We start from the raw sequence: 12,597 nt of genomic DNA on the forward strand, positions 1-12,597 counted from the left end.
CAGCAGAGCGCCTCTTAGTGCGCTGAAAGCTATCACCGCTATCTTTGCTGGCTCAGCGCGTGCGGTGCAAAGAAGCTCGCCGCACTCGCCGAGCACGCAAAGATAGCGGTGACAGGTTTCAGCGCACCGAGAGGCGCACTGCCGAAGCTGGGGGAGCGCCAATCGTGGGGCGTGAACACATCGAAGTAGGCCACGCACCCTCGCACCTAGGTTCACTTCCAGACGGCGCAGCCTGTACCGCGAGCCACGCGCTCCTCTGTTCGCATTTCATCTTTCCCCGATAGTACAGTGAAAAGTTTGATAACGTACTACATACGTGCAAATCAAATTTAAATGAGGTTAGCATCATGCACGTATGGCCCAGGCAGTTTTTAGCTAGCTATAAAAAATGCTGCCTTACATGAGGCTTTGCGAAAAGATTATTGCGTTACCATTCAGTGAAACCCATTCAGGTGTTTTGGTAGTTCGTCTGTGAAACTTTATGAACATTTTGTATACATTACTTTAAATATAATAATGTGAAGCACAAATAAATGGTGGATTTTCAACTGACTCCAGTTTGTAGCTGGCTGCCATCCGGCCTTGTGTTCTGTGACATAGTGCTATATGTACCCTTGTATGTACCGCCAACTTTCAGAATAAATTTTAGTATCTTCAAGTCATCTGATACCTATAACTAGCCTTGGTTGTTTATGTTCGGCGACTAATTTGTGCACTTTAACAATACAAAACAAAAAGGTGCAAGAGGTAAAATGAAAGAGCGCTTACCTCTGTGAGAAAGTACACCGGCACTGCTAGAGAGAGAGTCCTCAGGTGAGGGTCCATAAATCGACGGCGCCATGGCAGCCACACTGTTAGCGAAAATGTAATATTTCGCCTGTTTACACCCCATTTTCACTCGTTAGCATATTTTTACACGCTCTGCTAGTGATAAATTGTCAAAAAATTACTTGGGGTAGTAAAAATTGGTGTTTCGGTTTCGGTTACACGACTAGGCGTGTAAGCAACACTGAAAACACCCCAGCCCAACACCCCAAAACGTCGAGCGCCATGTTGCTTCTGCCTTGAAGCGGTACGGCGGACGTAGCAGCCGAAGGTGAGTGTTTGATTTTTTTTATCAAGTTTGTATAGAATGTAGCACGTCTCAGATTTTTATTACATGACATTCAAGAACGTTAGATTTGCTTTGAGCAAGCCGGCTCAGGCGTTAAGCCCGATTCACACAACCGGCGTTTAGCCACCCCGTCGATTGGAAACGACTCGACTGCTCGCCGGTTCTTTTGCGCGAGCTTTCGCTCGGGCGCTGTGAACCCTATGAACTCTGGTGCTCAAAGCTAGCACAATTAGGCACGGCTAGCGTCCCGGTGGAAGCTGCAGAGAGCGGAAACCGAAGACACCGTCGCATAAGAGTGGCGAAGCCGCGATCCTGCGCTGATCGTTGTCCCGCCGCTCTCTCCGGCAATATCGACACTTCGCTGCTGGGTGTCTCGTATTTCGACGTTTTAGAGAAACTTGGCATTGGCAAGCGCGAGGAGTCTCTATATCGTTTTCTCCGTCGCCTGCGTAGAGGAAACACGGTGGCGATAGAAACATATGCTCATGCAGTCAGTCAACTTGGACAATTCCCCTGTTCCTTCAATCCTATCGCATTCTTTGACTGCGTTTGTGACAACAACGTTTCCCCAGTGTGAAAGCTTTCAGTCACAACGGGCTACAAACTGGGTTGTGCATTGCATGTAGCCCTGAGGGAATTCTTCGCCGGAGGCACCAGCACATTAGTTTCATTGGTAAGGTGACCGGCCACTAACGTGTTTGGCAAATGAAGCGATCACGGGTAAGTAGAAATGCAAACAATGTTGAATGAATATTAAGGTGGTTGTAGCCAGAGCCTGCCAGTTGAAATCAACCTTTAACAATATAGTCTGCGGTAACTTCTTTTTGCACTTAGGATTGCAATTTTAAACACAAAGCCACTCCACATAGCTGTCGAAAATCGTGTAAACAACAGCAGTCATCGTCCCCGGTTCGGATGAGCGAAGCCTTAGCTTGATGAAAAGAATGGCGGTTTATTCTTCTTGGTTGTTTCAATCACAGCCTCGCACAGCTGAACAGACAAACAAATCAAGGAAATATATCCCGCGCTGGCTTGCAAATCACAGCACACAAGCAGGGTACATAGCAGAGCAGAAAACACTGGCAATGAGCACACGGAGGCATGCAGCTTCCTTTCTTTTTCCCTCGGCGAATGATTGGTTTGCTGCAGCATTCCGTAAGCACGTCGACATTCAAAAGTTGAGCCTGATCTGTCTTGCAGTGCCTTGCGGAACGGCAAGTATCGCCCACCATTCCACAAGGCACTGCAGGACTCGCAAATGTGTGAACAGTGCTTTGCAATAAAGGCCATGATCGGGCAGCAGGTGCCCATCTAAAGACATTTAATATTGATTGGCATTGAACTAACCTTTGGGCTTCATCACGTAGCAAGCATGAGTGAGGTATAATTCAAGAACATTTAATGTCCGACGAGTTTAATACGTTGTGGTGCTTTCCCATCTGTTTCGGTGTCACGGAGTGGGGTTCAAATTAATAAAAATAATTCAATGATCCACTCTGAGAATAAACGAGAAATTACGGGAAAAGAACAAGAGAGCTAAGTTCGACCATTGACTAGCGCTAGGTCCACGCCTGGTGTATAATCAGTAGAGAAAGATGATGACACAGGGAGGATAAGCAAACAAAAGATTAGATTTAATAAAGTGAAAAACTAAGCTGTACACGGCAATAGAGCACTCAACACAAACCACACTCCAGCTCAAAGCTATGGAGCCCTGCGAGCCAGAAACTAATACTAAAAAGACTCGACGCTCATAAAACCGGAATAAGCCAACAAAACAGTGACGAAAACCCGACACTAACAACGAGAGCAAACCGAGATGGAGCTCGAACGTTACCGCTACACACATGGGATAATCCCCCAAAACAGTCGCGACAGAAAGTAGCACTGTGTAAAAATCTTCCCAACATTCAACAATTCATACTTCAGAGCCAGACAATGCAGTAGACAAGTCCTAGAAAACCAGGCTTAGCTTTCCGGTAGGTGCCGAGTCCAGAGCAGTCCGTAGTCTGGAGTTGTCGGCCGAAGAACGGCGTCTCGAAGTCCAGCGGTCCAATTAGAGGCTTGATGAGGTCGACACCGCGCACCACACAGCCTCACACGCTTCAGCACAACAAACTCAAACACTTGTCCGACAGGCAGGGCAGAAGCCAAAAATTACACGTTCCAAGACTCATCTGCAGGGAGTAACCACGTTGAGTAGCGACCCGGCCAGCTCTGGGGTTGGACTACCTTCTTTGTTCCCGAACCCCCTTTTATAGGCTCGTCTACCGACCAACCTCCTGTTTCCCCGCCTTTCGGGTCAGTCAACTTTCAAGAAAAACAAAGCTACACAGCAACGACCCAAATGGCAAAACCTATTACATTTTTCAGACAACCAAACATATGTGCCCATCCATTCCCCCGCACGAGTCCAAAAACATCAATTATCGCCGATACATAGAACATGACAGGCGGCAGACTGAGCAAAGCCGCCGCCTTCAAAAAGCGTGCTAGCCAGCGTAAACATCTTTGTATCCCGGCGGCGCCCCTGCATGTCAAATCGGCACCATGCGCGAGCCAGCATATGCACCCCTCCGTCTGCGAGGTCAAAGCCACAAACTGTGACCTGGGATGATCTACGTCGCCCGTTAACAAAAACCCATTCCGCAAACGAGCAAATTCGTTAGGAACTTAGAAAGGAGCTACGACGGGACGAACTGAGATTAAAAGTGGCACCACACTCCCCCTTTTTGACCGTACCAACACTTAAAGTGGTCCAAAAAAAAGATCATAAAAGTATTTAAAAAAATGAAGAGAAGCCTGAATTTGTGACACCCGGTTTCTCCATCCTGCGTTTTTTTGTGCTTTTTCTATTACGAAGCGAGACATTATTCCAGCCGTAGGCACCAGATGTAATTCCCGTCTGCGATCATAAGATTATAGGATCCTAACTGCCGGCAGCTAAGTGTCAATTACATCCGGCTTGTGCATACAGTGCAACATCTTTTGCTATTCAGCCGATCATCACTTTGCAGCCTGGGTATCTGTTCTTGTAAACGACAGCAGTGCTACATGTTAAACGGCTCTAAAGCGATAGAGCAAACTCACATCTCATTATCTTTTAGCCGAATAAACTGTTTGTTTGGTTATGCTTGTTATCCAATTTTTGTTTTAAATTTAATTTTCTCATATAAACACCTTACATTATAGAAAAAAAATCTTTTTATAGTACGGAGGTGTCCATATTAAGAAGACATGACTGTATCATCTTTGAAACTAGTTTGCCACAGCCAGTGTTATAATATGTATTGATTTTTTATGCAGTGCCTGCCTTTCCTTGCCCCTTGTGAGGACGACTGAGAAAGCGACTTTGCGCCACAACGACGGATGGCAAGTGTCCCAAGTGTCGTCACCTATAGTGGTCATGTGCTATGTGTTCGCAGCATTGTAAGCCGACCGTGGAGCACTTTCAAAAGGGAACTTTCGCCATGTGCACAGCATGGCCGTGTACAATACGGGGCACATACAGTCAGAAGAATTATGAGAGGGAACATGCGGGCGCGTGTCACTTGGTACAGGCAGAGCAGCCTAGCAAGTGTCATGCTTGTGCACTGATGGGCCCTGGTTTGAAGAGCCGAGGCAGAAGTTTCAGCGGCGGTGTCACCGCCCTGGCGGCTTGTCGCCGAAGCAGAAACGGGGTTAGCTAGCTTTGCTCGTGGCTGGCTTTGTGTAGTGTGTGTAGACCGGGAACGTAGGCTTATGAACTTCGGCAACAAGAATACTACACGGCTTTGGTGTTTTGGTACGAGCAACAAACGTGACACTATCTGCTAGGACTAGCTACGACCACCCACCGCAGCGGTGAAGGCATCCAAGAAGCAGAACCTGTGTATTAGTATTACGCCGTTGCCGTAACCCAACAGTGCTCATTTGTCATGGAGGGCTTTCCGCCCAGAGACTTTGCTCGTCACTGAGTGTTATTTCCCGTGTTTCTCTTTGTGTGCGCAGTGGCTGGACGGGCCTCATACAGCAGTTCTTCAGTCTCAAAGGTGACTATAAGTTGAGGGTGGATGGACTTGCAGCAATCCCCTCGGTTGGTGCGTGTGACAGAACCTTTGTACGGCATCATCGGGAGGATGCTGTTGTGAGTTAGCAAGTTGTCCAATTGTATGTTCATTATGCTAATATTTGAAAAAGCTTGTTTAAAAGGATGCTGGACCAAAATTTGGATTTCATAAAATAAGGCCGCGGAAGCTTTGAATGGGAGCTCTACAAACTCCGAAACATCACTCATACATTAATATCTCAAACGGATGGCCGTATTCTTGGAAAGGAAAGGGCACAATCAAACAAGAAATGTGACATCATACTTCTCCTGGTACACTTTAGAATGAGGGGAAGCGGCCTCGCTTCTCTCATTCCCGCTTCGGTTCGCCTGCTTAAGGGGATGAAGCCTAGAGGAGAGGGAATGAGAATCGCGACATCACATGTCTCGTCGGCCTTGTTGAATCCCACATGTTTCCAAAAATACGGCCATCCGTTAGAAATAATGCTCTATGTGTGATGTTTTGGGGGTTTTGCAGCGTCCCGCCTACCGCCCCAGTGTTGTTTTGCAAGCTTCGAATTTCGGTTAAGCATACCTTTTAATATGAATAATTGTGTCATCAGAATGTTAGAACATGTCAGTTCTACACAGCTACTCTCAAACATTTTTGAGTGGTCTCGCCTGCCAGATTCAAAGGGGGGGGGGGGGGGGGGGGGGCAACATGTACATGTTTTTATATCTACAGCACAAATAGTTCCTGTCATGCACTCTAAATAGCTGTCAATCGACAGACTGGGTAAAAGAGTGAGCACAAACAAGTCCAACTACCAACAATGCTGTCCATGGCGAATCTTGGACACCATGTCTTACGTTATGTGGCCTCAGCGGTCTTTCTATAGTTCTTTTCATTGTTGCCGGTAGAGCAGCTACCGATAGGGGGGGTTGCGAGGACGTCAACTTTGAAATGCAGTTTCTTCACATAATGTTTGTACTTTGGGAAGTTTCTACACATATACCTTGAAGTCGCTATTGTACGGATGAAACAACTTTGTAAGAGTGTCTATGAAAACTTGGGCAGGGTTCTCTTTAACGTGCCTGACTTACAACAAGGCTGTTTAACTTGAGAAATTTCACTGGTGGGAAGCTTATTTTCATATAAGAATGGTGTACTTCTTCACAGCGCTCTATGTATCCAACAGAAACTCCAGATGTGTTCAATAAAAGTACCATTTGCTAATATTGTGTTTTCTGTGTATCTGATGCACTAGGTTGTATTTGTTTTGAACGCTTGCTACGTTTAGGCTATAAAAAATAGTCTAAATTTTATGCCGACAAGCTTATTGAAAAAGAAGTGTTCGGTCTGAATAAAAGATTCCAGAAATTACACTAAAATAAATTGCTACTTGGGGTAGCAAAAATGGTGTTTTACAGTCGACTCTCATTATTTCAAACTCCAGGGCCCGTTTGCTCGAAGCGCTAACCGCGGCTGAAGTTAGCCGCAGTACCTAGGAGAGGGATTTTCAAATCACGTGACTGGCTCGGTAGGGATGCGGGGAAGCGTGGCGGTGCCCCGGTGAGTGAGCGTCGCACGCTTTGGAACTAATATGTCGTTGTAGCTGCAATACCGGGCGCGTTAGTCAGCAACGAATGGTGCAGGAGGCTTTCGCTTTGCCTTACCTCACTTCATCACAAAGCATGAGCAAGGCTCTTGCCGCATTTTTTAGATAGTCTTTCGACTCTGGCCATTCCTAAGCCTAAATGAATGTGGTAATTGTCGGCTTAGCAACATCTTTGGAAAGCGGATTGTCTTGACTCTATCGGTCGGGTATTGATTGCACACAAAAGCAAACAGCATCCCTATAGACCTTTTTCTAAATTACCCAAGCATCGAGAAGAACGCTGGAAGTATAATTCTGCGGTCTGCGCGCACTGGCCTTCCTCTTATAAAAGATTCAAAGTAAATAATCATAATAAATATTTGACCAACGCACGTGCAAGACAAAATTTGTTTTAGACTTTTTGCTTTAGAACAGTTAGTACTTCAGACGCCAGCACGTGCAACGCGTGTAACTACACTTGTAGCATGCACCTCGGTGCTTGGGAAATTTAGAGAAAGGTCTAATATGGTCTATTGGGACGCTGTCTGCTTTTGTGTGCTATTAGTACCCGGCCGATTGAGTCAAGGCAATCCACTTTCCAAAGACATTGCCATGCTAACATTTATCGCATTCATTTAGGCTTAGGAATGGCCAGAATCGAAAGACTATCTAAAAAATGCGGCGAGGTCATATGCTCATGCTTTGCGATTTAAATGAGGTAAGGCAAAGCGAAAGCCTCTGGCACCATTCATTGCTGACTAACGCGCCCAATATTGCAGCTACAACGACATATTAAGGGCCATACGCACATTCGCGTTTGAACGCGTTTGAGAGCGTTGCGGAGTGCTTGCGGCCAGGCGCGGTCGCTTGCAGAGCGACGCGCGCCTTCCCGCAACGCTCGGTAGCGCGGCGCAAGCGAGTAGAGACTCGCTCAACTTTCCGAAGCGTTGCGGTGCGTTCGGGTGCGTTCGACCAATCAGAAGTCGAAAGAGGAGAGGGGATGACGTGTTCCCTGGCCCCACCCGGCCGACTCGGAGAGACGTATCCGGTTCGCCGTTCGCAGTGCTTGCTTTTTCGTTTTGGGGAGCGGTGGGGACTGTATTTTCCAAGGCTGCGATGGTTCAAGCCTGACAAAACGTCGGGGAAGCCGGCGAGATTGTCCCAAGACCGAACACTTCGACGCTGCCGCCGTGCGCCGCCATGTTGCCTTGGATTTCGCTTACTATTGGTGAGCCACTAGCGACGATAGCGCGTTCTTATTGGCTCTTGACTGCGGTTGACTGCGTGTCAACGCAACTGTGCGTACAAGCTTGGCGCAAGCGGTCTTCGCAACGCAACGCGTCCGCTTGCCGCTACGGAACGCACCGCGCTCAAACGCGAATGTGCGTATGGGCCTTTAGTTTCAAAGCGAGCGGCGCTCACTCACCGGGGCACCGCCATGTTTCCCTGCATTCCTGCCGAGCCAGTCACGTGATTTCAAAATCCCTCTCCTAGGTACTGCGGTTAACTTTAGCCGCGGTTAGCGCTTGAGCAAACGGGCCCTGGAAGCCACACACTTTAGTTTGAAATATCAGAAGATTGAATTATCAAAATTCATCTAAATATTGTCACGAATAAAAACATACTTCTTTATTAAACTTAAAATCAGTGTGTAATGCGCCGAACTTGTGCTGAGAAACATAAATTAACAAAGACTTTTGATGGTGTCGAAAGGACAACTGCCTCACGCAGCCAAGCGAAGGTACTTTTGTAAGCGCGTGGGTATCTAGAAGTTTCTGAGCTCGAACAAAAAAAATTTAGAGTCGTCTCATCATTCCAGTCACGCAAACAATAGAAAGAAGGACATGCGCTGGCGGGGTCAGCGGCATGTGAGTCGATCACGCTGCTGACTCGGCTATTTGCACGTGGCATTACTCCCCTCTTGTGAAAGACTCATCGTCTTTATGCAACACAAAACTAAATTAACAGCTTAAACAAGACTAGGTCAAAATAGAGTCTCGTAAATAGCTGATTTTCACAGTCCTACCGAGCATACCTAGTTCAGTTGAGTCGGAAGACGTGAATCGCCTACGGGTCGCAGAGGGCAGCGTGACAATGTTGATGTGCCATTGGCCAACGACTTACAACTTAGGTCTCATGTAGCGAATAACCTTGAGGTCGAAGCACCACTTTAACAGTTCCTTGCTGCGACGATGAATTGGTGTTTAGATTCACAGTGGGTAGCCAGGCTGAAACTGGGCGTCGTGGTGACAAAGATTGTAGCAGTCATCGTCAGAAAGTTGTGGCTTGCATCAAAATGCGACCAAGCTGGCAAACTTCCTCCGTTCGTTGAGTGACATATACCAGGCGTCGTCGTCCTGTTCGTCTTCGTGACAGATACCACATTTGCCGTAGGTATTGTCATCGGGTTCATCATCAAGGTCGCCGTCAAGTTTGTAGTCGTGGTTGTCGTTAAAGGGCAACTCCGGACCATACTTTCAATTTTGGGATTATGACTGTTTTTAGTGCAGTCAGCGTCCCTGAATTGCAAGGTGTAATTTTTTCCTCGTTATTGTGCGTAGTTTTAAAGATATGGACGCCTCAAAGTTTTGTTTGGGGCACGGCCAACAAAACCGAAACTAGCCGCTCGAGGCCCTGTCAGCACTAGAAATCAGCCGCTATGTGAACGTGACGTCAGGATCGTTCTCGTTCAACGAGTATGCAGGTTGACCAGCAGCTACTTCTGTTGCGCTAGCCGTCTAAAGGTAGGAGGTAAGCTGATTTTATTTTAATTCTGTATATGCGGTAGTTATCCAGCACATGTAGGAAGAGTTAGTACATATACCCAAAAGCTAGTGACTGGAAAACCCGTAAACTCGTACAGTGCCGTACTCGGCGGCCGCTGCCGCCGTGCGTGTGCCATGCCGTACTTGTTGCTAGTATACCCAAAAGGTAGCGACTGGAAAACGAGTGAACTCGTTCAGTACCGTACTCAGCGGCTGTCGCCGTGTGTGCAGTCTTCCGTACTCTGTCGCTAGGCCTAAATTGTCATCGGGGCTCCGTGGATGGAGCGGCGTTGCTCTACGACGCGCTGCCAGTGAAGCACAGTACTGGGGGCCCTCTCGCTTTCGCGCTGCGGGTCAGTAACAGACACGAAGCTTTGAGGCTTTCCGGCACGGGCTGCTGCGTTAGGGCTGTACATGTCTGTTTTTGCATTCTTTTTTCCTTGGGCGCGTAAAAGCAAAAATCCACTCGTCGAACAGCGTTTACCCACACCTTCTTCAATTTCTGGTACGTTGGAAACTTGTGAAAAAGCACCTCCGGGTTGTGCAGCGGGTTGTTTGAGCAGCCCACAGCACTACAAGTTCTACTCGGCATCCTTCGAGGAACAGCTGGGCAGTCTTGGGCGCTACGAGTTGCTCGCTAAAACCAGTCTTTGAGTCCTCACAAGCAAATAAACAAAAGGCTATACCGAAGCTACACGGGCTACAGATAAAAGCAATGGCTAAACATGGTAATCACAAGTCCAAGTAGCGGTGGTAGCGACTCAAAGAAGCGCACTCCGCGTAACGCTTGGAGGAAAAAAAGAACGATACTGACGTCGCGGCCCAATGTTGCTTTAGTGATCGGCAACCCGCTAGCCGACCGCTAAGGTGCAGCGGCTCGCGGCGGGTCACATTTTTATTATCGGCATTAGTTGAGAATTCGGCATCCCACGGACGTAATATTTTGGCTTGGGTCGTATTTTGTGTCACTACAGCGATACCAGTAATTTCTTTAATTTCGAGTTTTGGCCGGAGTTGCCCTTTAAAGTCATCGTCCGGATTGTCCTTGGATAACTGTCAAAGCCGTAGTCGGGATCGTCTTCCATGAAATTGTTTGAGTCTTCGCCTGGGTCATCATCAGTGTCGTCATCAGTCTCGTCACCACGGTTGAAGACTGTTTGTCATCGAGGCCGTTGTCAGGTTGGTTGTTGACATTGTAGCCGGGTTTGGTGTTTGGAGTTGTCGTCCGTTTCATCATCAGCGTAGAAGTCGTCATGATGTTTTCGTCTAAGTGTGGTAGCCAGGGGCTTTGTCAAGTTCATTGTCCGGGTCGCTTCCGAGGCCATAGTTGAGGTCGTCGTTGGTGTCAGAGTTGGAGTCGTCCTCGGATGATTTCAAGGACGTCGCCTTCACGATTGTCGTCTTCAGAGTTATCGTGTTCACAGATGGTACGCTTTATGGGCATAGACTGCGTTACCCTGCACATCCACCAATATGTCATGAACAAAAACAAACTTGATTAATAAAACTTCAGATCAATGTTAAATGCAGCGAACTTGTGCCGAGAAACATAAAGTAACAAAGACCGCACATACTTTGACAGCGACAAAAGGACGACTGACTTAAGCAGCCATGCGAAGCTCTTTTTGTAAGCCCGTAGGTATCTAGAAGGTTCCGAGCTCGAACAAACAAGATTCTCGAGTCATCTCAAACATTCTAGGTGTGCAAACAAACAAAAGATTCCCCATTCCACCCAACTCCATTGCAGAGAATTGGAATTTTCTAATACTAATTCCATTCCTTTGAACTCCTGGAAAGGAAAAACTGGGCCCATTCCTACTCCTGGAATGGCTGAACTGCTGCATTCCATTCCTCTCAATCCCTCCCAATTGTGAAAATGGCACTTGACAGCTAGTACTAAGTTACCGGAAAATAACGTCGGCGTAAAGCTGGCGTTGTGAAATGCGTAAACAACTGCAAAATTCAAAACCCTACCCGCAATCATTGATTTTACTAAGTTGAGCTTTGGTCGCACATAGCACTAGTGGCAATTGGTATGGGGGCACTGCAGATATTGATCGCACCACCAGGTGTAAAAGCCTCGTAACAGAGAGGAAAACTAAGTCGCCCATCTTTTCCACAAAAGAACCGTATATGTCCTCCACTTTTACGAGATACATAATAAGTGAGGAGTCACGTGTATTAACGAAGTGCGGGCGGTGTGACATTGTCCCTGCCTGGTGGCCTGCAACTGGTGCTGTAATCACACATGGTCCCAACAGCCTTATGGTTGCATCTCGCAGCACCAAGAACGACACTTTGGCTGTGTTCCAAATCTTACCCAAATAGATCCAAGTTACTCCGGTGGGTCGTGTCACGTGACAACACAGATTGAAAAGTGCTGGGCACGGGTAGTTTTTGGAACGCTGAGGTGCAAAACCCTTACCCTGGATTAAGATCGAGTAAATTGCCCTTGTCAGCCTACAACTCTACAGTTTGGGTTGCTTCACTGGGATTGCCACTTTCATCCTCGAAACAACATAAGCAGTCAGATAACCAAACCGCCAGTTACCTAAGTGCAATAATGCCGTTTCGAAAGCCCCTTTGACGGCATCTAAGCAGCTCGCATTAGAACAAAGCCTATTCCATTCCTACTCTATTCTGGGCAAAATGTAACTACTAATTTCATTCCCATTCCATTCCAGTGCTGCCACCATTTTATTTGCATTCGATTCCAGGGTTGTGAAAGTGCGGAATCGTTCCAACTCTGGAGTGGCAACTCCTCAACACTGGTGATAGTCACCAAGGCACCCAGTTCAGTGTGAATGCTGTCCTCACAGCCCATCCAAAGCTGTTATTACTGTAACAAACTCCAGTACGACGAAGTAGTTGAATTCGGAAGCCTGTTGTGCAGATTTGTACCTTGCATTGTTTCCGGTATTTTTTATTTCTTTTGTATTTTATAATAGACAACAACCGTTGTAATCTCGGTATTGTTGCCAAACCTGAAGGTTTTATCATCGGTGCACTTTTAAATAAATACATATATGCCACAGCCGCAGCTCAGCGATGAGCACCTACACTGCGACTTAGGTGTTTCGTAAGTATTCATTT

Source organism: Ixodes scapularis, unplaced genomic scaffold (genome assembly GCF_016920785.2).
Source record: "Ixodes scapularis isolate PalLabHiFi unplaced genomic scaffold, ASM1692078v2 PGA_scaffold8__174_contigs__length_109621045, whole genome shotgun sequence".
NCBI lineage: Eukaryota > Metazoa > Arthropoda > Arachnida > Ixodida > Ixodidae > Ixodes > Ixodes scapularis.